We start from the raw sequence: 27,777 nt of genomic DNA, 5'->3' as shown, positions 1-27,777 counted from the left end.
AAGGAAGGAAGGAGGGAGGAAGGGAGGAAGGAGGAAGGAAGGAAGGAAGGAAGGAAGGAGGGAGGAAGGGAGGAAGGAGGAAGGGAGGAAGGAAAGAAGGAAGGAAGGAAGGAAGGAAGGGAGGAAGGAGGAAGGAAGGAAGGAAGGAAGGAAGGAAGGAAGGAAGGAAGAAGGAAGGAAGGATGAAGGAAGAGAGAAAGGGAGGAAGGGAGGAAGAAGGAAGGAAGGATGAAGGAAGAGAGAAAGGGAGGAAGGGAGGAAGAAGGAAGGAAGGAAGGAGGAAGGAAGAGAGGAAGGGAGGAAGGGAGGAAGAAGGAAGGAAGGAAGGAGGAAGGAAGGAAGAGAGGAAGGGAGGAAGAAGGAAGGAAGGAAGGAAGAGAGGAAGGGAGGAAGGAAGGAAGGAAGGAAGGAGGAAGGAAGGAAGGAGGAAGGAAGGATGAAGGAAGAGAGGAAGGGAGGAAGGGAGGAAGGGAGGAAGAAGGAAGAAGGAAGGAGGAAGGAAGGAAGAGAGGAAGGGAGGAAGAAGGAAGGGAGGGAAGAAGAAGGAAGGAAGGAAAGAAGGAAGGAAGGGAGGGAGGAAGGAGGAAGGAAGGAAGGAAGGAAGGAAGGAAGGAAGGAAGGAAGGAAGAAGGAGTGAAGGAAGGAAGAGAGGAAGGGAGGAAGGAAAGAAGGAAGGAAGGAAGGAAGGAAGGAAGGAAGGAAGGAAGGAAGGGAGGAAGAAGGAAGAAGGAAGAAGGAAGGAAGGAAGAGAGGAAGGGAGGAAGGGAGGAAGAAGGAAGAAGGAAGGAGGAAGGAAGGAAGAGAGGAAGGGAGGAAGAAGGAAGGGAGGGAAGAAGAAGGAAGGAAGGAAAGAAGGAAGGAAGGGAGGGAGGAAGAAGGAAGGAAGGAAGGAAGGAAGGAAGGATGGATGAAGGAAGAGAGGAAGGGAGGAAGAAGGAAGGAAAGAAGGAAGGAAGGGAGGAAGAAAGAAGGAAGGAAGGAAGGAAGGAAGGAAGGAAGAAGGAAGGAAGGAGGAAGGAAGGAAGAGAGGAAGGGAGGAAGGAAGGAAGGAAGGAGGAAGAGAGGAAGGGAGGAAGAAGGAAGGAAGGAAAGAAGGAAGGAAGGGAGGGAGGAAGAAGGAAGGAAGGAAAGAAGGAAGGAAGGGAGGGAGGAAGAAGGAAGGAAGGAAGGATGAAGGAAGAGAGGAAGGGAGGATGAAGGGAGGAAGGGAGGAAGAAGGAAGGAAGGAGGAAGGAAGGAGGAAGAGAGGAAGGGAGGAAGAAGGAAGGAAGGAAAGAAGGAAGGAAGGGAGGGAGGAAGAAGGAAGGAAGGATGAAGGAAGAGAGGAAGGGAGGAAGGGAGGAAGAGGGAAGGAAGGAAAGAAGGAAGGAAGGGAGGGAGGAAGAAGGAAGGAAGGATGAAGGAAGAGAGGAAGGGAGGAAGGGAGGAAGAGGGAAGGAAGGAGGAAGGAAGGAGGAAGAGAGGAAGGGAGGAAGAAGGAAGGAAGGAAAGAAGGAAGGAAGGGAGGGAGGAAGAAGGAAGGAAGGAGGAAGGAAGAGAGGAAAGGAGGCAGGGAGGAAGAAGGAAGGAAGGGTAGACTGATGGAGGGAGAGACGGATGCATGGATGGAGGGAGGGAGGGAGGGAGGGAGGGGCCTGCGAGTTAGGAGCCCTCAGGAAGAGACCGTCCGGGGCCCCTGGTGCAGGCCCTACGGGCATCGAGCTTCTGCCCCCGACCTGGCCGGGTGGGAGCCAGGCCCCCTACCTGAGTGGATTCGGCAGCGGCACCTGCTGCCAGCCCAGCGGGGCCGCTGACGCCACTGCTCCCCCGGCTTCCGCGTGTGCAGGTGCCCCAACACCTGCGGCAGTGAGCCCCACATTCCAGTGTGAGATCAGGGAAATCTTACAGTGAACCAGGGAGACCAGCGCGGGCCTCTGGCGCCCACCCCTCACTGCGGACCCAAGGGGAAGATTCGCCCCTCAGCAGGAGGAGGATTTTCTCCCCACCTAGCAACAGCCCAGCCAATGAGAAGCCACCACACTTCCAGCTCCCACCCTCGTCCAATGGGCTTCTCGTTTACAAAAGCCCCCGCCCCCGCCCCCACAGAGGGGCCTCCCACCCTGTCCTGTGTGGGTTTCAGTGAGTAGTTTCCTGCTCGCCCGCATAGACCCAGCGTGCTGGTGGGACAGCTGGCCGTTTGTTTGCAGGAGACAGGCGCGTGTTCCCACACCTGGACCGGCATCTGGGCAGCTTGCCTCCAGCATCTGGAGCTCAGGCCACCCCAAACTGGGCGTGGCAGTTGGGGACAGCCAGTGTCCTGGGTGTGGGGTCTGTCCCCCGAGCTCCAGTCCTGGCCCCGACACCCACGTGCTCATCTCGGGGCCTCGGCTTCCCTGTCTGTAACGGGGAGGGGGTGTGTGCCGCGCGGGGTGTGCTCAGGGCTTCCCCGGCTGGCACCCGGTGGTGGTGTTTCCCACTCGACGTCTGACCGTGCGGTGGGCAAGCCCCGTCCCCCCGGCTCTCTCCCCGCCTCACCCCTCCCTGTTGCCTGCCGCTTTCCACGTGGTGGATTCTAGAGAAGCACAGACAGCCAGAGGGGTGGGACCCGTGGCCGGGCCCTGTGTCTCTCCGTGGCCTCCGCGCAGGGAGCAGGCTGAGGCTGACCTGTGCCACCTGCACGGGGCTCAGAGCCGTCTGATTCCAGGGCTGTCCCCACGAGCCCACGCCAGTCCTGGACGAGGAGTCTGTGGACACGGAAGGTGGGCCGAGTGGGGGCCACAGACCCCGCGAGAGGGTTAAACGCGCTGAACCCCTGAGCCAGAATCTGCATTTCACGAGGTCCCCGAGGCGGGTCCTGTGCACACGACAGCTGGAGAAGCACTGATGGGAGTAGGAGCTGCGTCTGTCCTGTCCCCTCGGGCTCCTTTACTGTGTTCGCCACACGCCAGCCCTACACGGCCCTTTGCCTGCGCCGGAGGGCGGCCCGCGGGCTGCTCCAGGCGCCTCTGCCTGCGGCACCGACAGGCAGGGGGCCTGTGAGTTTGCAGCCCTCCAGGGGCTGCCCCCCACCCAGAGCTTCTAGAACGTTCACAGCTCGGGGGGCCCAATGGCTCAGTAATTTCTTCCCAGCAATTACTCCGAGGCCAAAAGAAGTACCTGACGGTTTCCTTGATTAGCTAACAAGGTCCAGACAACGCCACAGGTATTTATATCCTAACTGCTCCACGGCTGGGCTGAAAATACGGTCGGTATGTAGGAACTGAAACAAAGATAATATTTTTGTTTCATACATAAACAAGCAGAACTCTTCCTAACGGGACATGTGTGCCTGTTGGACACTGCACAATTTTTCAGTTCCTAGACTCACACTGGACACCACGACCCTGGTCGCCTTTCCCGCATAGATTCTCACACAGAACTTGCTTTGTATCCCAGCAGCGAGTTTTAACAGATACGACATCGCCCAAAGGAACACAGGACAATCTCACGTAGAAGTTGTGAACCGTCTGCAGCCTGGCACCTGACGGCTGTGGGGCTGGCATATAAATACCCCCGCTGCCTCGCCCTGGTGGCCTGACCTGAGGGGTGGCCGCTGCTGGGCGGAATCAGAGCCACCGTCAGGGGTGAGGGGGACCTGGCCTTCCTGTCCTGCCTCAGCGCTCTGCCCGCTGGCTTTTTTGGGAGCGCCTTCTGAGCGCCTCCTTTCACGGGACGGTCGTCACCATGAACCCTCCCCGGGGCAGATGACCAGAAGAGGGGGGCCAAGGCCAGTCAGGAGGCTATCCACAGGCGAGCAGGGTGTCTGGCCACGGTTGGTGGCAGAGCCCTGGGGGCAGGAGCCGAGGAGGCGGGATCAGCAGCCCCGGCCACCCGCCGCCTGTGTGGGGAGGTGAGCCCTTTTGGAGACACCAGTGCAGCCACCTGAAGGCAAGAGTTGGGTGGGACGGGATAGGTGCCGCGGGCCTTCTCCCCAGGTGCAGAGTTCAAACCCTGAAATCCCGGTTCGAAGACAGGAGAGAAGAGCACTCTTGCAAAAGATTCCGCTCGGGGCGCCTGGGGGGCGCCGTCGGTTGGACGTCCGACTTCTGCTCAGGTCATGATCTCGCACTTCCTGAGTTTGAGCCCCTTGCCCAGCCCTCTGCTGACAGCTCAGAGCCTGGAGCCTGCTTCCGATTCTGTGTGTTCCTCTCTCTCTCTCTCTCTCTTTAAAATAAATAAACATTAAAAACAAAAAAAAAAGATTCTGCTTAAATGTGCACCTGGCGTGCTGTTCCCCAGCTCCATTCGCCCCTAATAACTATACCGATCCCTCCACTTTCTGCCTAAAGATGTGGCTGGAGGCTCGTGCTGGTCGTCAGATGACGTGCCCCCTGACGTGCCCTCTGGCTTCCGGAGCCTGCGTGACTCCCAGCAACACAGCTGCTCCCCGACATCCCAGCTGCCGCGCTCCGGGGGCTATGACAGCTGGGGGGTTTCTGCCGAGGGCCCGGTGGGGGCTGCCTTCCCACCCAGCACCCCATTTGTCGCTCCCGAAAATCTCGAGAAGTGGGGATTAGAGCCATTTTACAGGCAAGAAACCTGAGGCTCAGACACATCTTCTCAATGCAACACATGTGAACAGTGGTGGTGAATTTTATGCATCAGCCCGGCTGGACCACAGGCACCGACCGTCAGTCGAACGCTCCCTGTTCTGGGTGTTTCCCCGAGGGTGGTTCTGGACGGGACGGACATTTCACGCGGGCGGGCCTCACGCGATCCCTGAGGAGCAGAAGGGAACACAGAGGCAGGGCCCCGAGCGAGGGAGATGTCCCCAGCAGCCTCCCGTTCTCTTCGCCCACATCCCAGGCTCACCTGGGCGTCCGGCCTGCAGCCCCACCGCAGACTTGGGCTCACGGGAGCCAATTCTTTCTACCAAAGCCCTTTCTAGAGAATCTGCATCCCATGGGCCCTGTCTTCCTGGAGAACCCTGGCTAACACATACGCTGAACACCTACTATGTGCCAGTCACGCTAGAATGCATGGGGTGGGGGGAGGGCGCAACGGCCAAAAGGAAACCCGGCTCGCCTCGCCCGGACATGCGGTGGGCAGGCGGTAGTGGGCGTGGCCAAGACAGGGCGGGAGGGCGTGTCTCGGGGCACCTCGCCCGGCGCTGGGCAAGAGAAGCCGGCCCTCGGGCTCCCGCGGCACGAAGGTCCCGCCGGGTGTCTGAGACGCACCAGCAGAGCGCCAAACAGCCACGCACAGGGAGTGACCGTGAGCCAGAGGCCCCGCACCATCGGTCCCAGGGGCACTTGCAACGGCTTTGGGGAGTACCCCTTCCTCCCCGCCCCCGCGTGCTGAGGCATCCCAGGATGCTCTGGCCCAAGGTCACACAGCCAGCGGAAGGCACAGCAGGTCTGGAGCTCGAGGCCTCGGTCTCCCCACCTATTTCCCTGCGCCCGTAGGCTGGCCGTGGGGGTGCCGGACACAGGGAAACCCGTTCCCGGTTTGGAGCCCGTGGGGCCTGGGACCCGCTTCGTGCCCCCTGCCGCCTGTGAAGGCGGGCCCCTGCCCCCACCGTCCCCGTGATCACTGCGCCAAGGCGTCGCTAACACAGCCGCACGTTCCCGCCAGGCCTGAACCCGCGGCTCCTCCCGTCCCGGGCGTGCGGTCAGCTTTCTGATTCCTCCCCGCGCTCCGGCCGGGCCGGTTCAGACGGGGCTCTGCCTGGGGCAGCCACACGTAGCCGGGGAGGCCCCGGCGACCGGGGCTGCTAACGAGCGGCTCTCAGCGGCGTCTGCCCTGCCCTTGCCCAGAACAGCGCAGGCCGCGGCGCGGGAGCCTAGGGCAGGCGGGTCGGGCGGCCGCGTCAGCCTGAACGAGGAGACCCTCTGGGGGCAGATTAGAAAGAGCCGCGGCCGCCCTCCCCCTGCAGACGTGGGCACTGCCTGTGGGGCATCGTGGGCCCCCGCGGACCGCTGCTGAGACTGCGAGCACCCCTGCACAGGCGGCCCACTTCTGTCCTCGGGGCGCCGGCTGCGAGAGCCACAGACCAGAGGGGGTGCCTAGAGCGGGAGCTGAGCCGGTCCGGGCGAAGTAGGACGAGGTAGCAGTCGTGGGGACAGGGTGCGGCTGGCCAAGGGAATGGGCTCAGTGGGGGGGGGGGGTCTGCCCATGGCGGGGGGGGGGGGGGCAGGGCGGGGGGGGGGTCGTGCAGCCCATGGCAGGTGTGGGAGGGGTGGGCCTCCACCGTGGGTCAAGCTTCTTCCCGTGCACAGGGGTGAATCCACCTCCTCACCGGAATCACCGCTCCGGGTCAGGGCCCCACCCCCACGGGAAGCCAGGACCACGCGCCCCACGCGAACCCCACTGGGGACTCAGGAACTGGGCAGCCACCAACGGCCTCGGTGCCAGACGCGGCCTTTCCACAGGGAGCCGAACAGGATGCCAACTTCCAGATGCCGCAGCACTGTTGAAGGTGCTCCAGAAACTTCCAGCAAATTCTGGAACCAACCGCCCGTTCCTCGAAAATCAGGGACCGCTTGGGGGAGGGGCCAGGGCCTGCTGGTCCCCTCCCCCTAAAATGCCCCTGATGCTGAATCCGAGGCCAGAAAAATAAATAAGTCTGTGGGCTTGCCCCTGGAGGGTCAGCCACAACGAAGGGCGATGAAGGGGAGGTTTCTGGGTTACGTGCCGGGAAGTTAGCACGGGCTTGCGTGAGTTGAAATTCAGTTCTTCATGTGTATCAGTTCCCTTTATCCTGCTGGGGCTGGAAGCCGCCACACGACGCTGAGCAGCAGATTAATCCAAGTGTTGTCAACGACAGTGATGAATTGAGGTTTAAAAGCCTACATTGAGATAAATTACTATTAAAACTCGGGCCTCCCCTCTCCTGATACTCAGAACCAAGAATTTGTGGAAGCACTGGGTCGCCTCTCATCACGCTCGCCCCCAGGGGGTGGCTGGGGTTTCTCGGTCACAGGCTTTTTCTTTGCTTTGTGCTTCTGCTGCCTCCAGGGGGGCCCTCCTCCCTGACTCTCTGCCTCCACTGCCCATGCACCTGCGCCCTGAGCACAGGCACCTGTGCCCTGAGCACCTGCACCTATGTCCTGAGAACCTGTGCCCTGAGAACCTGTGCCCTGAGCACCTGGGCCCTGAGCACCTAACACCTGTGCCCTGAGCACCTGGGCCCTGAGCACCCGCGCCCTGAGCACTTGCACCTGTGCCCCGAGTACCGGTACCTTCAGCATCCCCACCTGAACCTAAGCCCAGCTGCCCTGGACCTCCCAGGACCCAGACCCAGCACAGCCCTGCTCCCCCACTTCCCCTTGCCCCGGATGCCCCTCCTCTGACCCCCACCCAACCACGCATGCGCTCCTCCCTCGGCGCCCTGGCCTCGCCGCTCCCATCACTGCCCCTGCTCAGAGGCTCAGCCGCCCATCCTGGGTGGTGGTGGTGCCACTTTTGTGGCCTCCCTGCCTGGAGTCGCCTTCTGACCCTGTCCCCGTCCTGCAAACTCCACACTCTTCCCATCACCCCCTGCTCCGCTCTCTCCGGGGATACCCCCTAAACTGCGTGGCTCTTCGTGGCGCAGCCCCAGCCTCACGGCACATCCACCCGCACTCCGGAAAGATGCTGCGGGTTCCCAGGCCACACCACGCCCCTCCACAGAGTGTCTTCTGTCCCCTCCTTGGCGCGCTGGCCCCGGGGCCGGACCTCGCTCCCGACGCTGAGCGCGGCTCCGTGCGTGCGGCTCGCGTGCTCTCTATCCATTCCTACTTCTCTCCCGGAGCTGCGCCGCGTGTCTGCACCCAAGCGACGAGTGAGGGTGAACAGCCCGGGCTTGCGGTCAGCCAGGTGCACGGGCCAGGGGGGACGGCCACGGGGGCACGGCGCTGCCCGGCCAGGCACTCGGCTTCCTTCCGTGGCCGGACAGAGCCTGCATCTGTGAGCCCGAGACCCCGGGCCCCGTTTCCCGCGGCCTCGGTGCAGGCAGGTGCTCCCGGCACCCGACTCCCGGCCTGGGAAGCCACACGACCCCTCGTGAGCACGCCGTGCTAGGACCTCGCACTTGCAGCGGCGGAAGGCAGAGCGGACAGGAGCGCAGTCACGTTAGCTTATGCCCTGGACTAAGATACTGGAAGCTTCCTTCATTAAAACCGCGGTCCCACAAGCGCATCCTGGCGAACACGGGTAACGCGGCTCCTCCCCAGGGACACGCGGCCGTCCTGAGACGGAGGCGCTATCTGCCTTATCAGATCTGATGGTTTTTCCAGGGGCAGGGAAAGCCGCCACTCCTGTCCCGTCCTCCTGTTTTTCCCCCTCCTCCCCTCGCCCCTCCCTCCGTCACCGCACCCCAGTCTGGCCGCAACTTCCCAAGCGACAGTGAAAGACGTGGCCTTACGCGGAATCAGCCACTACAATTCTGGGGCGAATACTCAATTAGCTCCAGGCCAAGGGCTCCGGATCAATACCGCCTCCTCCAGGCACCACAGCGTGACAGACCCTCTCATTAGGCGGCTCCAAGCCCCGGGTGCCAATGCCCTGCCCGACCGCTCACCTGCGCCATGATTAATACCTGCCCCTGGGTTCCGGAGCTGCAGCCTGTCCAGGGGAGCGTCCCCGTCCCCCCGCCACCCCCTCGCGAGGCTGGCAGGAGCGTGGCTGTCGCGTGAGGTTGCCGTGAAGCCGGAAGCCCAGCCTAACCTAGCCGTTTGGTGCCCAGCCCCGGGGCCTCAGCAGTAGAACAACAGGAACACAAGGGCCCGTGCGTCCGGGCACCGCCCCACCCCTGGCCACGTAGACTCTCGAGCCACGTCTCTTCTATGTGACCGCTCACCATCCGCTTGCACACCTTCAGTGACGGGGAGCTCACCTCTTGGTGAAAGACCCGGTCTCCTCTCCGGCCGGCTGTGACTGTGAGTGGGCTCCTCCTGAGGTGGGTTCTGCCTGATGGGTCTTTCAGGCCCCGGCCTCCCCCACCCTCAAACACGCCCTGCCCCCCGTGCTTCCAGTGGGTCCCTCGACCGTAAAGCGACCCCACGGTGTTGGCGCTGGAAGGCCTCCGCGGCTACACCAGCAACGTCCACCGTCGTAATCTGCTGGGGGCTCACGACGGGCTGGCCCCGCGCTGGGCGCTGCGAATGTGTTATTTAAATCCTCGGAAGAGCGCCGCGAGGACGACGCTATTGTTATTCCCCGTTTTACGGCTGGGGAAACTGAGGCACTGCAGACTTAAGTGACTCGTACAGGGCCAGGTCACAGGTCTCACAGGGTTGGTCTAATCCTCTTTGAAGACCCAGGTGTTGCCGCCATCCCATCCTGTCCAAACAGAGAGTCCGCCCGCACCCTGGGCTCCCGCCACTCCTCACAGGTGCTCTGTCCCCGCCCTCACTCCCGGGTACTTACTTAACCCTTTGCCCGCCTGCTGCACCCACTCCTCTCCGGCAGGGGCCGGCTGAGCCCCACTGCCTTTGAGACACCCCAGCTCCGAGACTGTCCTTGCTTCTGTGGAAGGAACCAGTGACCCGAACTTCTATGGAGGCTGCTGTGGCCCAGACTGAAATGTCCCCAGCTGAGATATCGATCAAAGGAGAAGCTGAACATCACAGAGGCTCTGTGAAGACAAGCGCAGGTGTACGTGTGGGAGAGAAGGCAAAGCAGAGGTGGCGGAAAAATCCCCAGACCAGGGGGAGTCGGGAGCCCTAGGTTCTTGTCCCAGCTCTGCCAGACTCCTTGTGCTGTGTGGGGACGAGTCCCTTCCTCTGCCGGGTGTCGTTCCCCATCCACACGCCTAGGCTCCTACGGGCGGCTTCTAGACCCTCGGTACTCCCAGCCTGAGAACACTCGGTGGGTCCCTCCGAGCGGCGGCTGGGGGGTTCTGGTCAGCAGCCCCCCCAGCACAGCCTGCTTCTGAGCCCCACGATGTCCCCACCTCCTGGCCACAGGTGCCGAGGACAGAGGAGCCGCGGCCAGAACTGAGCCTCAGGGGGCACTGCTGAGCACCGGGGTTAAGAAGGACGAGCCTCTCCCAGTACATCCAGACCAGCACCCATAGGCGGCACGGCTCAGGGTGGGATGTGAGGCCCGTCGGCCAGCAGGTCGGGCCGCGGGCTCGGGGGGGGGGGGATTGGAATACACATCGCAGTTAACTAACTGGAATTTAAATAAAAACTTAAAGAAAAAATGAAAAAAAAAAAAAAGAATACACGTCACAAACGGACTCAGAGAAGCAGAGTTTCACGGACTTTCTGACGAAGCCAGGACCCTCCGTGAAGGACCGTGCGAGGTCTGACCCGACGGCGTCCCGGGGCCCCCGCCACACGGAGTTGTGGGGGGCAGCTTCCGGGAACAGGCCGCTTGGTGCTCCGGCTCCTGCATGCCCTCCCCCCCCCCGCCCCCCGCAAATCCCCCAGTCCTGGATCCCATGCAGGTCTCCGGCCACCTTCTGCCGAGTACGACATCGTTTTCAGGGGAAATTAATGCTTACGTTCCCGATTCATCTTACGTGGAAACTATCAAAACATCGCATCTGACGTAAAGTAACCTCCAGGAAAGGCTTTGGGCAGCTTCGCCAGGTTTCTATGTGTCTCTTGTTGGCATCGGGTTCTGGCCTCACAGCCTGCCAGAGTCTCACGGGTCGGTGCTGACACCACCTCCTCCAGGAAGTCCCCCGGCTGCCCCAGCCCCCTGGAGCTGCCTCTCCTCACAGCCCACAGGTCGCAATCCTCGAATCCTTGCCTGCAGACTCCGGCTGCCCCAGGACCCGGGCCAGACCCCCTCCCGCCACCCGGGCTCACCAGGTGCCTGTCGGGAGACCAGGCCCAGCAGAGGGGGCGGAGCTGGGGGGAGGCGAGGAGGGGGCCAGGGCACGGCGGCGGCTCCCCAGACTCCCTCTTCCTGGGTCGCACGCGCACAGATGACCCGGCGGCCACGCCCTGTGCCTCCCGCTAGAAGGAAGCAGGGGTGCGGCCCCGACCCCCACTCAGAGCGGGCGGACGCTGGCCAATCACTACGAGCTGACCTCGGCCTCGGATCAGGCCGCCTCCCCATCCGACACAGGCACACGGGGCCTGGTCACCACGTGACACCGAGCTGCATGACGACCCCGGGGGATGGTGTGACACGCCCACACTCCTGTCCCCAAGCGCTGTGACCGGCCCCTGTTCTGCCAGACCGCACGGGTCACCCCTTCCACTCCGGGGCCACGGGGCAGAACTGCCACCTGACCGGGGACCGCAGCCGGCGGGCCGGAGCCGGGAGGTGGCCCGGGCCAGGCGGCCCCTCTCCCGCAACTCCTCCACATCTCCAGGGGCTTGGCCGGCCATGAGGCCCCTCCTTCCCGTTCTTCCTCTAAAGCAGATAAATGGAGTCACCTCCTTAGTGACAAGGGCCTGTGACAAGTGCCACACCACACCCCACCTCGCGTGTCTGCACAGGGCAACGCCCCTGGCTGGGCGTGGGTGCCTGTTCCCCTGAGCACATGGGGCCAGCCTTCCGTGCTGGAAGGACGGGGTCAGGAGGGTTATGCCCCGCAAGGGACAGTCCCCTACCGATGTCCTCTCGGGGAACAGAGGCAGGCTGTTTCCACATGCCGCTGCCTGCAGGCGTTCTTGGGAGGAGCCCCAGGATGAGAGGTCAGGGAAAGAACATTCCGGAAGGAAGGCGCTTCCTCGGCCAGCGCCAGGACACGGGGAGGCGGCATCCTGTTTTGAAGACGAAGAAAGGGCCCTTCTGCAGAAAGTCTCGCACTCCCGCCATGAGTCTGGAAACCACGACCAGGGCCGGGACCCCTGGGAGAGTCACGCGGTCTCCTTCCTCCCGTGTGCCTGCGGGCGGGGCCTCAGAAGGAGACAGAGAAGAGCCGGGCCAGGGGCGTCCGTGCACCTGCGGGAGGGAGGCGGGCGGGTGCAGGGTCTCCTGTCCCACACGAGGGCCAGCCAGAGCCCCCTCCCCCCTTCCCCGGGCCCCAGCTGCCTCTCCAGGGGACGCCTGACCCATGGGAGGCCGGGCTGTGGCCTCGTCTGTTTCTCTGCCCTGTTCTCCGAGGGGTGGGGGGGGGGGGCGGCAGGGTCTGTCCAGGGGCACCGTCAGCTAGAGCAGGGGCTGAAGACCTATCCCTTGGGAGACCCCGCAGAGGCTCTGGAGGCTCTGAGGGCAGCACTGCAGGCAGCAATCCAGGAAGGATTCATGGAGGAGGTGGCACACCAGCCAGGTCTTTTGGGGGGAAGGTCTGGAGCCTGGAGGAAGGTTTGGGAGGAGGGTGTTTGGGGCTCAAACCGCAATTTTTTAATACAAATCTAGATTCGTAGAAGTTTCAGTGGCTTAGCTTGTCTGATTTTTAGGCGGCACACCACCGTACAGGGGTGCGTGCACCCACACCCCACACCCCACGCCTCCCCCCTGCCTCCGGCTCAGCCTCTGACTCGCTGGCCCGGGGCCCCCGCTCCCCCCGGCCTGGCCTGGAACCGCTCTCTTCCGAGTCATTCTTGTCTCCGTGGCGCCAGCGGCCGGCGTTGTTGGGAACGTCTGTTCTGGGCTCTAACGAGAGCCCCTGCCAAGCCCTCACCCCTCCTTTTGTACTTCACGGTCCTCAAGGGGGGAAATTTATCACGAGCATCATTTGACACAAACCTCCCGGACGTGCTGGGATTCCACGATTCACGAGGCCACAGGCTCGGTTTCCGCTCACCACCCACGAGTCACGAGAGACAGAGACGGCCCCCCCCACACTGCCACCAAATACTGGTCAGCTACCTACCGACTCCCCGTGTGTCCCCCAGCCAGTCACTGCCCCCTCCGGGCCGCCGGGTCATCATCTGTGCGACCCGCAAGTTGGAGACCGTCTCCGAGGGTCATTTCATCCCAACCGGCCACGATTCTCTGCTTCACGGGAACTGGGACCCCCCAGATGTGTGCACCAGGCGTCTCCACTTCCAGTCGTCCTTGCCCCCCACTTCGGGTCGTTCTCACCCCCCCCCACCTCTGGCTCAGGAGGGCAGGGGGCGGGGGATCCCCGTGAACGTGGCTGCAGATCCCAGATGCGCTCCCGCCCAAGTCCCGTCCTCTGATCTAACTCGGCCGAGCTGGAACAGGCCTCTAGCACGTTCTCGTCCAGAGGATGGTTTCGTGCTTGCGCACACGGCTCGTCGCCACGCCACGGGGAAGCGGTAAGGGTCACGCTTCAAGGAGGCAAGACCCAGGACACGCTGGGGCATTTCCTCCTCTGCGCCGACCCCCACGCACCCCCTCACTAGGCGGCACCCCCTTCGTTCAGCAGGCCCGGCTCCAGAGTCTCCCGGGGCCGACGCCTGTAAGGAAGGCCACCGGGACGGCGCACGCGACTCTCCGCGTTTCACCCCTCTGCCCCCCTCCACCTGCATTCACTGAGCACGGCCTCTCCGCGGGGCCAGCCACCGCCTTATTTCGTCTTGCTTGACCGTGAGGTCGGCACCGAGGGTCCTCAGCTTGGGGACGGGGACACGTGGGCTCAGCCCGGTTACAGGGCGAGCGGCCGGCAGCCCCGCTGGGCTCCCTTCTCCACCTTCCTCCCCAACCGCATCCCGCTTTGGAGCCAGGTGAGTCTCCCTCCGTGATTTCCGAGCATCCTTTCTCCGGCAGAAGCCTCCGGCTCCGTGAGTCGCATCAGAACAGGCACCGCTGGGCTGGAGTCCACGTCTCAAAACGGAGTCACGAGACTGTTCACGCGACAAGTTCTCATCCGCTGGGGAGCCTGCCCGCGTGCAGGAGCGGGAGGCAGAGAAGTGCTCCTGTCCGGGTGCGTCTCACGAGGCTCGTTCGGGTGCTCGGCTCTCCCTCAACTCGCTGTCGGCCTTGCCGATGCCTTTGTTGGCGGGGTTCTGTCACCCGCTCCATCGCTGACCTGCTTCTATCATCGCCTTCGTTGTTTCCTTCCTGTTTCGCTCGTGCTTTTCGGGGCCTGGAGTCCACGGGTACAGCAGACAAGCGTGGGCAGGTGCCATTCCCCTTATTTGTCGACTCAAAACGCTTGCCAGTGTCTGTTTTGATCGACTTTTCTAACCCAAGGACGATGTCAAAGCGTGTTTTTGGTTTCCAGACACACGCCTGGACGGGGCTCGGCTGCTGGCTACCACTTTCGTGTGGGGCGGGAACCCGCTGGGGATTCCTGGGGTAGGCACGGAGACCCCCTGCGGCGGACGGGAGGCAGGCTCGTCTCCCACGCGTGTTCTCTGTGCGCGGCTCAGACGTACGTTCACACACACGCACTACCCGCCGTGCCTGCCCACTCGTCACCTTTCCCTGTAACGTGTTCAGGCTTTGTTTTCCCTGTTCTGGGGCTCAGGAGCCCTGAAAGGACCCCTGAGAGTCCCCGCGGACTCCTGAGGGCATGAGTCCCGCCTGCCGAACATGGCCCCGAGCCCCCGGGGACAAGCCCTCTGGACCCATCTGGACCCATCCCCGACCGTCTCAAGGGGGACACCTCGTGGTTCCTGGAAGCGGGGCCTCCCCTCTGTCGTAAGAAGCGAGCGAAGGGGACCTGGTCAAGTGACGCGTGTGTTTCCCGTGGTCTCTGGTGGACATTAGCAAGGATGTGACCCTCGTCTGACTGCAGTGGGAGAGCGAGAATTGTCAGATGCCGACTGCCTGGACGTGAATTCACAAAACGGGCCCTTGGACCGCCTGGCGGAGGCAAAGACGTGTTAGGGACCCCCTGGGGACCCCACGCCCTCCCAGGCCCGCCCCTGAAGGGCTCCTTACTGGCCGGGAGGGGAGGCCTCGCCAGCCACGGCCGGCGTCCAAAAGGTGAGGCTGGCCCGAGAGCCGCATGTGGCTCCGGCAGGAGACGTGGCCGCCGTGAGCCTCTCAGGCAGGGTCGCCTCCTCCCAACCCCGAAGGGGGCCGACGGGGCCCCAGGCGAGGACGCAGAACAGTGCGGTCAGCTCGGAGGTGATGGCCTGCCAGCGACTCCCTCTGGCCCTCTCCCGCCTTCCTCGAACACAGGGCGGCTCTCCGTGAGGTGTGTGTGAGTTCAGGGCTCTGGGGCCTGAGCCGCCAGCCACGGGGACGAGCCCTGATGATCCCCGTGACCGTCAGAAACCACCCAGCGCGTGCTGGGCAGAGTGTCCGCCGGCCTGGGAGACGTCAGATTAACTGAGCCCAGAAATACCCATCTGGCTTGTGTCAGAAGATGCATAGCAGGTGTGCTCTGTGGTCGCGCACACACTCTCACAGGCGGGACACGTGCACAGACGCGTGCACACGCTCAGTCCTTGCCGGGCGCCTCCTGCCCTCACGGATTGCAGAAGCGCGGTCAGACGCTGGCTTCTTCCCAGAACTGACATGTCTCAGGGCCACGGCCACCCTCCGTTTTTGGGAAACTGCCTGATTTCTCGAGCACGGTTAGTATGATTCGGTCTCAGAGACCCTGAGGGCACGTCGCTGAGCCAGACCAGGCGGTTCCCAGACCCCCAGCCAGGGGACGAGGGAGGAAGGAGGATGCATGGGACATGGAGCCTTGTCCTCTGAGACCAGGTGCCCCGACCCTCCAGGGGGGGTGTCCCGTCTCTGTGGGGGTGCCCTGTCCCTCCCGGGGGTGCGCTGTCCCACCCAGGGGGCATCCCGTCCCTCCCGGAAGTGTCCTGTCCTTCCCAGAGGTGTCCCGTCCCTCCAGGGAGGTGACCTGTCTCTCTGAAGGGTGCCCCGTCCCTCCGGGGGGTGGCCACAGGGTGCCGTCAGCCGGAAGGCCCTGACAAAGCCCGGGGAGGCTCCCACGTCCCAAGTTAAACCAGTGAAAGTCCCTTCCAGGACACTGAATGGTCACTAAGGGACTTGGGGTGGAAAGTGGCCGAGTGGTGATGCTAGGTCTGTCCGTTCTTCCCCGACTACGTCCTGGGAGCTCCTTGCCTGTTGGAGCTCTTCCAAGGCCTGGTGCTGGGAGTCACCCTCAGATTCCACCAGTTCCCCCAGACCCTTCCCACAGACCCCCTGAGCCAGCGAGAGCTCCTTTCTGCCTCCGTCTACCCCTGCGTCCACACACCTACGTGTTCATGTAGGTGAAACCCTCAGAGCACACAGCACACCAGCCAGTGCAAACTCTGTGTTTGCTGAACAGATGAACACGAGGTGACGGTGATCCTGGGGATGCGCACTGGGACTTCTGTGCCTTGATGTCCCCCGGGGAGCTCACTACTAGGGGGGCAATGATCGTGAAGACAGGACTAGGCAGTCCAAGCGGAAAGGGCTGAATCAGCCACTGCAGGAAGTTTGCTTTTACCTAAAGCGGGGACTCTGAGCCTCACGCGGATTTCCCGAGTCCACGGGGCCAGTGCTTGGTGGAGCCGGGACACGCATGTGTCACCCTCTCCCCCGAGTCCCGTGGGCTGGCGAGGGCGGACCCAGGCAGCGTCCACGGGGGAAGGTGGCGGGGGGGGGGTGGAGGGCAGAGGCAGGGCCGCAGGGGCCCCCGGAAGAGGGTGTTAAGAGCCAGAAACAAACCTAAACCATGTGGAATCCAGTCAGGCTGGGAGGTGGCTCTGGGGGGCAGGTCTTAGGAGAAACTGGGGAGGTCAGCATGGGGCCGGCTGCCGGGTCCTGGGGCGCGGAAGGCTGGTCCCGGGGACCCCCCGGGGCAGCCGGGTCCATGACTAGTTCCAAACCTCCCCAACGTATGGGATGAGGGGTCCTCACCACCCACCCACCCTTCAGTCACCCCCAAGGAAGGATCTGGGGCCCCCGGTCAGCCGGATGCTCCTTCCCGAGGGTTGGGTTCGGGTCAGCGTATGCTGATGGGGTCACAGTGCATTCCAGGCCCTGCGCTCGGCTCTGAGGAAACGTGAACGGTGTGAGGTGTGAGGACGAGAAGGTGACCTGGGACGGTGTAGGTGGTGCACAGACGGCAGGCGGGGAGAGGGGTGCACATCGCCCCCTCCATGCACCTCAGCCCAGCCCACCGGTCACAGGGGACTGACCGCGGGTCGGTGCCCAGCACTGGGCCCTGAGCCGCCCTCTCTGGCCCCTGCCCATCCCTCAGCGTAGGAGTCAGTCTCGCACTGGGACCGGCGCCGGGGCAGGCCCGGCAGGCTCAGGAGCCGGATTCCATCCGGGCAGGGATCGGGATCCGGGGCACGACGGAAGGCGGCGGAAGGCAGCGGAGGGCCGCGATCTCTGCCCGCACCCGAGGCCTCCGTGTGCCATCTTGCAGAGACCCCGCAGGACGGCCCTGCCCAAGTGTCCCCAGGCCCCCGGAGAGGAGGCCGTGGGGGGAGAGAGCCAACATAAACCCGTCAGAGCTAACCCGTGCTGATCACTGGCTCCCTAAATCAAGAAGCTGGCAGATCTTCGGGGCGAGCATCAATCTTCCTGTCCCCGTGGTAAATACCATAATCCTTTTTCCAGTGTGGTTTAGAGAATGTAACTGTCATGCTCACGATTTATTCGAAAATATTCTGCCAGGTTATGTGAATAAATGGGGGCGTCCGCGTGCTTTTGAGCAGGTCAGAGCACTTTCCTGCCCAGACGGCACCTGCCCAGACGGGGCCTGCGAACGGAGGCGAGCTCGCGGGCACGGAGGGCCGGTTTCCCAGCCGGCAGCCCGTCGACAGGGCGGTCGCGGCCTTCTCTTTCCCGTCTGAGCGTTTGTTTTGTCACCCGGTGAATGCAAAAGCACGCTCCTGTCACGCGAGACTCGGACCTTGTGGGGTTCCCACGGACCACGCCCACCTCGTCACCCCCGTGGGGACCTCTGCCCCGGTGAACAGCCGCGTGCTGTATGCAACGTGCTTCCGCACGTCTGTTATTTCCGCCGCCGTTTAAACCTTCACGTAGAAATGCCGCACAAACTTCCTCGTGGGTCAGGCGTGTCTCGTCGCGTGCGTGAGCCTTCTCTTACTGCGGATTCCGTTGGCGGTCAGAGCTTCCACAGTCCTGCCAAGTGCCCTCCAAACACACTTCACCAACAGGATGTGAGTGTCCCTTCTGCTCCATTGTGCTCGCGTTACTTGCTTTTCGGTTTTGCCAGGCCGATGGGTGGGGAGCCCTGCTCGTCGATTTCCCCGGAACCGGTTCTTGGGAACGTGGGCCACACTCGCTGTGTTTGCGGGTCCCGCGTGCCTCCCGCCCTGGGTTCTCTCTGGCCGTGCCTCTGTCCATTTTCCACCAGCGTGTCTTTTTCCTTCTTGTGGAATTTGGGGCTCTTAATTTTTGTCTTTTGTGACTTGCACGGACAGGCTTTCTTTCCCCAGGACTACACTGTACATCTTTCCTGTTTCCCTCCGACGTTACTGTGTCTGTTTCTCGCTGAGTCCTTGCCTCTAGCAGCTGTGGTCCACAGCTTTGTCTTCGGACTCTACGCTCTCTCCGCACGCGATGGGGACGCCAGGCCCGAACTTCACCTTCCCTTCTTGTCCTGGTGGGGGAGGGAGGGTCACCCTTCTTGTCCTGGCCCAGGGGGAGAAGCAAATATTTCCCTCCTGGTGGATTTGCTGAGATTTAAGCCCACACGCTGTGGCTCCAGAAACAGGGTAAAGGAGATGGAAATGGCTGGGAAGGGGTCTCTGAGGAGGTGACAGCTGATCTGAGACGTGGAGCAGGGAAAAGCCCCGGGGCCCAGTCCGGGAGTCTCATGAGGCTGTGAGGCTGGGTCACAAGGAGGAGGAAGAACGCGGTCAACAGCGGACGGTCTGCAGTCCTAGAAGCTGCCCTGGGATGCCGAGGAAGCACGGGATGGAGTCTGTTCGATCCTTTTCAAAGTTCCTGCTAGAACAGCTCAGCCTTCACGCCATCTTCCTGGAAACCTCCGTGCCACGAGAGCCAAGCGGAGAAGAAGCGAGTGTGTGGGCTGAGCAAGAAAGAAGAAGATGAGGCAGAGGTCTAGGTGGACCGCCGTGCACCTGCGACAACACCAGGGCAGAAACAGGGAAAACAGAGGCCGGGCGCTGGCACAAGCCGGACGGCACACCTACCTTCTAGAACTCGCCTGGCGGGTCTAGGACATCCAGCACCCCCGATGGCAGCGGCCGCCTCTGCGAGGCCCACCTGCCTCACACCCAAACTGTGCCCTTGGTCCTCTGCCCAGGACCTGTGACTCGTCTGTTCTCTGTCGTGGCCGGGAGTGGCGCACGCACCAGAAATCACGTCTCCCCTTGTCTCGGCTGAAGGCCAAGTTCATGCCGGAGCAGAGCCGGGCCCGGGGCAGGGGCAGCAAGAACGGAAGCAGAGGTGCCTTTTCAGAGGCTCCCATGCCAGCAAGCAGCGGTGGCATCGCCCACGGGGGCGTCAGCGGGAGTCCTGCTGACAGGGAATGGCCAGGACGAGCCCCAGATGCCCCGCTCCTGCCGGGACGTCCCAGGGTGCAGGCGGCTCTGGCCGAGGAGCCCCCACCACCAGGAAGCCCCTTGGTCCGCGGGGGCCCGGCACCACCAGCAGGGACCTACGCGAGCAACGGTGGCTCCAGATGAACCAAGCAGACCAAGTGACATCGTCCGAGCTCTTAAATCAGTTGTCACGGGCACCGCAGTCCAAAGAGGAACAGGGTGATTGCCTGCCGTGGAGAAACCTCACATACGGCCTGGCGTCTCCTCACGTAAGAGAGGCCACGTCCGGCTCACGGTCAGAAACTGCTCGTCAGGCCAAGAACCAAGAACACGACGATTTTAAAGCGGTGCTCGGAGGAAATGTCACAGCACTAAACACACCAGAAATAAGGAAAGCCTCGTCTCCATCAGCTAAGTCCTTACGTCAAGAACCCGGAAAAGAAAAGCAAAATAAACCCAGAGAAGGAAGAAAACTAGAAAAATCAGAGCAGAAGTCAGTGACACTGAAAATAGAGAAATGGTAGAAAAAATCAGTGAAACAAACATCTGGTTCTTTGGATAAAAGTCGGTAAAATCTACAAACCTCTGGCAAAACTGACAAAAATTAAAAGAAACACAGTTGTTCGATATCAGGAATTAAATGGGGAACGTGTACCTCATGCAGCCGTTAAGAGGATAACGAGGGACTGTTACAAACAACTCCTAATACAAACAGAAGAAATGGACCAATTTCCAGAAAACTTAACCAAGATTAAAGAAACGATCCAAATGGCCCCTAACCGTTACAGAAGCCGAATTCATAATTAAAATCCCTCTTGAAAGAAATCACCAGGCCCAGAGGGTTTTATGGGAGAATTCTACCAAACGCTAAAAAAAAAAAAAAAAAAAAAAAATTAACCCCTTTTCACAAAAAGACCCCCAGACGGTGAACAGACTCATGAGAAGGTGCTCGACATCACTGATCCTCAGGGAAATACGCAACCACACTGAGACACCACCTCGCACCCGCCAGAGTGGCTAAAATCAACAACACGACCAACAGCAGGTGCCGGCGAGGATGCGGAGAAAGGGGAACCCCCGTGCACTGTTGGTGGGAGTGCAAACCGGGGCAGCCGCTCTGGAACGGTGTGGAGGGTCCCCCAAAATTAGAAATAGAGCTATCCTATGACCCAGGAATCCCTCTACTGGGTATTTACCCAAAGGAATGAAAACCCGTATCTTGAAGATACCCGCACCCACACGTCCACCAACAGACGAGTGGGCAACGGAAACGTGGCGCATACACAGGGTGGGACGGCACTCAGCCCCACAGCAGGAGCCCCTGACATCCGGCACGACGTGGGTGACCCTGCAGGACGCCACGCTGGACGAAACAAGCCGGGCACAAGACTGATCTCACCGACGTGTGGATTCTGAAAGTCGAACTCACAGAGCCGGACAGCAGAGTGGCGGCTGCTAGGGACCAGGGGTAAACGGGCAGATGCCGGGTCAGGGGGACAAGGCTTTAGTTATGCGACACGGAGTTCTGGAAACCCCACGTGCAGCGTGACTGCAGCCCGTCCTAATACAGTGCCCACTGGGGATCTGCCCACAGAAAAATCGTAAATGTTTCAGCACACACAGAAACCACTCCGTCCGCCGGGGGACGTGAGCAGTTCACGGTGTGCGCACAAGGGAAAACATCACGCTGCGCACGGCAAACAGAGACGCTCTTTGTCCATCACATGGCATTGGAGCTGGGGGAAAATTAACTCCAACTTTACACAATCTCTTTCGGAAAACACAAAAGGAGGAAGCATTTGCCAGCTCGTTTCATTAAAAAAATTTTTTAAAGTGTTTATTTTTGAGGGAGAGACAGAGCATGCGTGGGGGAGGGGCAGAGAGAGAGGGAGACACAGAATCCGAAGCAGGCTCCGGGCTCCGAGCCGTCAGCACAGAGCCCGACGCGGGGCTCGAACCCACGAACCGTGAGATTGTGACCTGAGCCGAAGTCAGACGCTTCACCGACTGAGCCCCCCAAGGCACCCCTTGCCAGCTCGTTTTATGAGGTCACTATTTCCCTGATACCAAAGCCAGACAGAGTCCACAGAAAGAAAGACACAGACTAATACCTCTCATGAATTAAGAGGCAAAGATTCTCAACAACGCATGATGGAGGTGAATGCTATTCTGTATCACGATCGAGTGGGATTTATTCCAGGTACCCAGGGTTGGCTGAACATTCAAAAGAATCGATGTAATCCACGGAACCAACAAGCTAAAGAAAATTCCTATGACTGTATCAATTAATGCAGAAAAAGCACTCAACGAAATCCAACATTCACAATTTGTTTTTAAACCAGGAAGTCAGAGATAGAATGGAATTACCTCGCCGATAAAAAGCAGCTACCAAAGCAGCAACTGTTCACGTTATATTTAATGGTTAAAAACGGTGTTTTCTCCCAAGGACGAGGAACGAGGCACAGATGTCCCCACGTTCTTGTCTGACTCGGTGTTGGAAGTCCCAGCTGCGGCAGCAGGCAAGGGGAACAGACGTACGGTCCGGACAGGTAGGAGTAAACTGTCTCTGTTTGCAGGTGACGTGATTCACTGGGCACAACATCTCGAGAGATCAACAAAACACTCTGATATACGAGCTCAGCGCGTTCTCAGGCTACAAGACCAACTCCCCAAAACCCATTTCGTTTCCCTACACTAACAACGAATGTGCCGGAACCGAAATTAAAAGCACAAGGCCGTTGACAACCACCTCGGAGGCGATGAAATCCTTAGGTGCACGTTTAACAAAAGGTGCACAGGGTCGGCATGCTGAAAGTTACGACACGCCGACGGAAGACGTCATGAAGACCCAAAGAAACGGACGGATGAGCCACATTCATCTAACGGAGCTAAACGAGCCCCACGTCGATCTCCGGGTTTAACGACGTTTCTGTCAAGACACCGGCAAGGTTTTCACGGACGTGGACAAGCTTATTCTGAAACGCATACGGGGAGTCACAGACCCCAGCATAATTAAAGCGATCTTGGCCGAGAGGAAGAGAGGGGGATCACCGTTCGATAGCACTGTCACGGTAATTAAGGCAATGCCTGTGGCACCCATGGGGGAGACAGATCAGCGGGACGGAACCCAGAACCCAGCCCACAAAAGCACATCACTGACATTTTATGGAGGCACACAGTTCAGTGCAAGAAGGACATTCCCGGGCAGAAACTGTACCGCATCTAAGACCTCATGCCTCGTCCAAAAATTAACTCGGAATGCACCATGGGATTCAATTACAACGCAAAGCCATAACATTTTTTTGGGGGGGGGCGGAAATTGGGGAAAATTTTCGAGACCTGAAGCTAGGCAAAGAGCAGCAGGGCTCAGGGAAGGGAAATCGGGAGGCTGGATAGGCGGGAACACACCAGAATGTGGGAGACTCGTAAAACGGAAGAAAGGGCGAGCTTCGGACTGAGAGGAGGTGTTTGCAAGCCGTGTCTACAATAGAGAAAGAACCTTCCGAACTCAGCAGCAAAGAACAAACGAGCAACCCAGTTAGAAAATGAGCCACCTGGGCTGACGGCTCAGAGCCTGGAGCCTGCTTCCCATTCTGTGTCTCCCTCTCTCTGCCCCTCCCCCGCTCGTGCTCTGTCTCTGTCTCAAAAATAAATAAACGTTTAAAAAAAAATTAAAAAAAAAAAAAAGAAAAAATGAGCCAAAACACGTAATTTGACGTTTTACTAAAGAAGACACATAAATGAGAAACAGCGCGTGAAACGAAGCTGGACGCCATGAGTCGTCGGGAAAACGCACTGAGCGCTCAGCGAGACCGCGCCGCACGCCCACCGGGACGGCCACAGCGGACGCCACCCATGAGACACGCCGGCTCGGGCACGGACTGCCGGCGGGGCTGCAAAGCGGGCCGTGACCCTACAAAGCGGCTCGGCGGCTCCTGCTGTTAGGCTCCCCAGCGAGCGCACGCTTAGACTTTCGTCCCAGAGAAATGAAAACGGTCCACAGAAACTCTGTGCACACCCGTTCACGGACGCTTGACTCACAGGAGCCACACACTGGGATCGAGCTGGATGTCCTCGGACGGACGCACGGTCAGGGGCACCCCCGGCGCGGGCGCCGCTCGGCCACAACCGGGAGCCGAGGACCGAGGCACGCGGCGCCTAGAGGGCTCCCCGGGGAAGGAGCCGGGCCCCGAGGGCGCGTGCTGTGCGGAACCACTCGTACAACACTCGCAAGTGACAAGACTTCAGAAATCAAGAGCCGGTGGGTGATGGCGCGGGGTCACGAACGGGGGCGAGGGCACGAGGGGGGCGTGTGGCCGGAGCAGCAGGGGGTCGTCTCTGGGACGGACACACCACATCCGGGCTGGCCACCGGGGTGCTGGACGGGCGAGTCTGCACGCGTGACACGCACACGCACAGATCGGTACGGGCAGCCGTGGGAGACCCGACACGCGGACCGAATCCGTGTCGGCGTCCTGACCGCGATGTCACAGTTCAGCTTTACAGAACGTCACCACGGGAGGAAAGTGGGTAAAAACACACAGGATCTCTCCGTTATTTCTTAAAACGGCGTGTGGACCTATAATCACCTCAGTAAAAACTCCAATTACGAAGAACGTTAAACGTACACCTGCCATAAAATCCCGCCACTCCACCCCCCTCAGTCTGTACCCGAGAAAAATGCAAAACCGTGACTTTACAATGACTCACAGGTGAATGTTCGCACCTGCTTTATTTGCCATCGCCCCGAACTAGAAACAACCTGAGCGTTCACCAACAGGTGAGTGGATAAACCAGTTGTGTCCACGGGATGGAGTACGATTCGGCCGGGCACGGAGACCGGAGGCCACGCGGGGGGTTCAAGCCAGAGGGAAGGAAGAGAGGGCACGGCAGGATTCCGCTTACAAAACCCCAGAAAACACGGACGATCCGCAAAGAAGGCAGGTCGGCGGTCAGCTGGAGGCGGGGACGAGGCAGGAGGCAGCTTCCCGGCGACCGCGTGTGTTCACTGTCCTAACTGCTGACGGCTTCGTGGGCGAGTGCGCGGCAGGCTGACCGAAACGTACGCCTGCAACGTGCCCCGTTTATCGAGCCCCAGTAGAGCGGGAACAAAAGGACCGAGTGGCTACGAATGAGAGAAGAGATTAGGTGCATGTGTTTAAACGCCCAGGTGAGGGGCGGGCAGGTGTGAGGCCAAGAAGAAGCAGAGGAAGGAAGGAGCAGCGAGCACAGTCTCCACACAGAGGACAGACCCCCACGTCCACTCCTGGCCCGAGTCCGAGTCCAGACGCAGCCGCTGTCCCGGGTCAGGACTCAGGGCCGCGAGGCAGGACGGTCCCAGAACAAGAGAAGAACAGGGAGCGGGGTACCTGACCAGGAAGCAATGGGGGTGACACGTGAGGGCAGGAGCCGTGGGGACAGACTAACTGCAGAGCCCACGATGACCCCAGACACGGTGAGCGGGACACAGGGGCCCTTCCGCAGAGCCATGCAGGCGACAGGCGCCGTGTCACCAAGAAGCACCCGCCAGGCAGGAGGCGGTGTGGGGCTGGCCTGGAGGGGACGGCGGCCTGGCCGGCGGGGGGTAGGGAGCCTGACCCGCTGGAAGATTCTCCTGTCCCCTCGCCAGGCACCGCAGACCCGCGGGAGCCCCGTGAACGTGCACCTCGCTCTGCGGGGATACCAAGCCTGGACCCCACGTCCCCGTCCCCGTCCTGCACGGGAGAAACACAGCTGCTTGGCGCCACGTGGCGGGCCAGGGTTTCCGCTCGGGACGAGACCCCCGGAGAGCCCCTCCCCGGTGAGGAGAGGCTGTCCCTCAGCCCGAGCGGATGAGGTCCACCCCAGGACACCCGCTCCCGCAGCACTGCCGGCAAAGCACACCCTGCGCACGCGGTCTCTCCCCGCGCGTCCCGCATCTTTGGGAGAACCTACAAAGATCGGGGCGCATTTGGCAGGTGGGGCTTTGCACGGGAAGCAGGGATGGTGTGTTTCCGGGTTAAGATCAGCTTGAGCGGAGACCGTCCCTCTGTGGGAGGGAAGCGCACAGACAAGTGTGTGCAGAGGCATGCCGCACACCGTGAAGCGCCGTCCGGCCGGCGGTGGTTCCTTTGTCTGCAGGACCCCTCCCCCGGGGCCCTCGGGCCCCGTGAACGGTCCTGCGGACGGAGGGACGCGGACAACGAGCTCAGTTAACGGTTGAGGCCCGAGGGCAGGCCCCACAGACGCCAGGACACGGGACACGACCAGGACTGCGTGCGGCACGAAGGGGGAAGGGTAAGAGGAACCCAGGTACACGCGTGCACGCACACACACGCACATGCACACAAGCACACACGCGTATGTACATGCACACAAGTTGCACACATGTACACACGGGCACCCAAGCACGCAAGCGCACACACGTACGCACAGGCACACAAGCACACGCATGTATACACGTGCACAGGAGCACACACGGACACACACGCAAACACACATACACGCACACGTGCACACACACAGCTCCCGGAATGCAGGAGTGAGGGGGTCTCAGAGCCCAGCCCGGAGCCCCCGGTGCCTGCAGGCATGGGGTAGCTGCTCTGAGGGCGGGGCCCCCCGCTCCTGGCTCCCTGCAGGGGCTCCGTGCACCCATCCCTGCCCGGGGTTTGGAGGGTCTGAGTCTGGCTCTGCGTGGGGCCCGGAGGCTCCTTGCCGACCCCGGGGTTGAGGGCCCTGACCCCGTGGCTGAGCTGCCCCGGCCAGGTCACCCGGACAGAGCGGGTCGCTTGGGGAACCGCAGCGATAATTTTGTGGGGGGTGATGGCCAGGTTCTGCAGAGGCGGGGGGGCCTGCAGAGGCCTCCGGGGCTCCCGGGAAGCCGCTGGCCCAGCTGTGCACACCCGGGGTGTAGACGCACGCTTGCGTGCAGAAGGAAAGCGGGGCCCAGACCCGAGAACTGGGCGCCCGGGCCGACCCAGGGAGGGGCTGTGGGGGGGAGGGGCCGCGACGTGGAGCCCACCGGTCTTGGAGGGCATCCGCCGGGGCTTCCAGTGCAAACAACGGTTACTTAGGAATAAACAGAGCATATGCCCGACCTTCGTGAAGAGAATTGCACCCTGTGGGGCGAGGGCAAGGTGAGAGACGAGGTCTTTCCCAAGACGAGCACACAAGCCGTGGGGAGAACGGGTCACTGGTTTAGTTTAGCTTGCAAACACAGCTGCCCTCGGATCGGTCCCAACGGTATTTTTCTGGACGCGGTGGATTCTGGAGAAGCAAACAGATGACGGTTTCAGAGGACATTTGAGGTCTAAAAAGAGCGAGACAGAAGGCCTCACCTGTTCGACGTTAGAACGCTTTATAAAATAATAATTAAAAAATAATTAAAAATGCATGATGTTGGGAAACTGAGTAGCACGGAAGAATTCTAATCTAGTCCCCCCGCCCCCCAACGCCAAAGCAGATGCCTCAAAGAGCTAAATCTCTTTTACAAAAGATAGAAAAGTTAGCACAAAATGAAATATTTATCATCCTCGTGAAGAAAGACCGCTCCCAGCTTTGAAGCAAAGCAAGAAACCGCAGAGGGAAACACGGGCGGGTGGCAGCGAGAACAAAGAGAAAACTCCTGCACGACAGGAGGAGACGCGGGGGGTGGGGGGTCGCTGCCAGCTGGGGCGGACGGAGGGTCGATGGCTGTGCCAAGCGAGGGCTCGTTACCGTTGGTAAGAGGGGGATGCGACGACCCCGCGGACGGTAAGCACCGCGTCCAGGCAGGCTGTCCACACGCGGGGCCCCCGCTGTGTCAGCGGCGCTGGGAAAACGCGTAGCCCCGCCGGTCATCAGGGCAGTGGACGTCGCGGGGCCGGGCGCCACCTGGGAAACTGGCGGGAAGCACCCTCCCGAGACGCACACGTACAGCAAGCCGCCGTGGCGAGGTCGGGATTGGGGTGTGGGACGTGGGGTGCGGGTGAGCTCGGTTCCTGGCGGGGGCCAAGCAAACATCGCCACGCCGGACGCAAACGGTGTGCGGCAAGGTCAGAAATACTCGTCCCGTTTCTGTTATCAATGGACGTTTTCATTGTATCTTGTAGCTATCGTTTGAACCCAGGAAGACCATTGAAGCTCACGCACAGCCCGCATGCTTCCTAAACCCTCGTTCGTGGATTTTTGCCGATTCCTTTGTCCACAATCTATACCAAGGTTCCCGCATCGTCTCCCTGCCCCCAGTTCATTTTACCTTGCCTGAATGAATTAACCAGAATGTCCAGACGAGATCGAGTTGAACTACCTTAAGTCTGTTTAGGAATCTGCTTGGGTGTTCGTTAATTACCGTTCGTTAATTGTCAGTGGGATGGTAAGAGGAATTTATTTTTGTTCCTCGTTTTGAAGCTACTTCACCGGTGCTGATTCGTCTCTTACTTACGTGTCACCCTGTGGAAGAATCCTTCCATCAAGCTCTTCTCTGTTCTAAATGGTTGAATGCTACCGCATTATTTTCCAGGTAGCTGTGAGCGTGCTTTCACACCCCTTACTTCATCCTGCCCGTTGA

General features: G+C 60.8%; 1 long non-coding RNA gene across 2 annotated transcripts in view; it reads right to left on the bottom strand.

Annotated features, from left to right (window-relative positions):
* Positions 1-23,446: 23,446 nt before the first annotated feature.
* The window catches only part of LOC122233485, a 43,346-nt gene continuing 39,015 nt past the window's right edge, over positions 23,447-27,777 (bottom strand). For both annotated transcript variants that reach the window (XR_006211027.1, XR_006211028.1), the window contains 2 exons: positions 26,327-26,495; positions 23,447-24,375 (listed from right to left, as the gene is read on the bottom strand). This is a non-coding gene — a long non-coding RNA (uncharacterized LOC122233485). The remainder of the gene's footprint in view (positions 24,376-26,326; positions 26,496-27,777) is intronic.

This window comes from Panthera tigris, chromosome E1, assembly GCF_018350195.1.
Source record: "Panthera tigris isolate Pti1 chromosome E1, P.tigris_Pti1_mat1.1, whole genome shotgun sequence".
In the NCBI taxonomy this organism is placed as follows: domain Eukaryota; kingdom Metazoa; phylum Chordata; class Mammalia; order Carnivora; family Felidae; genus Panthera; species Panthera tigris.
Note: the sequence above shows the minus strand (reverse complement) of the source record. Positions and strands in the feature narration are given on the sequence as shown.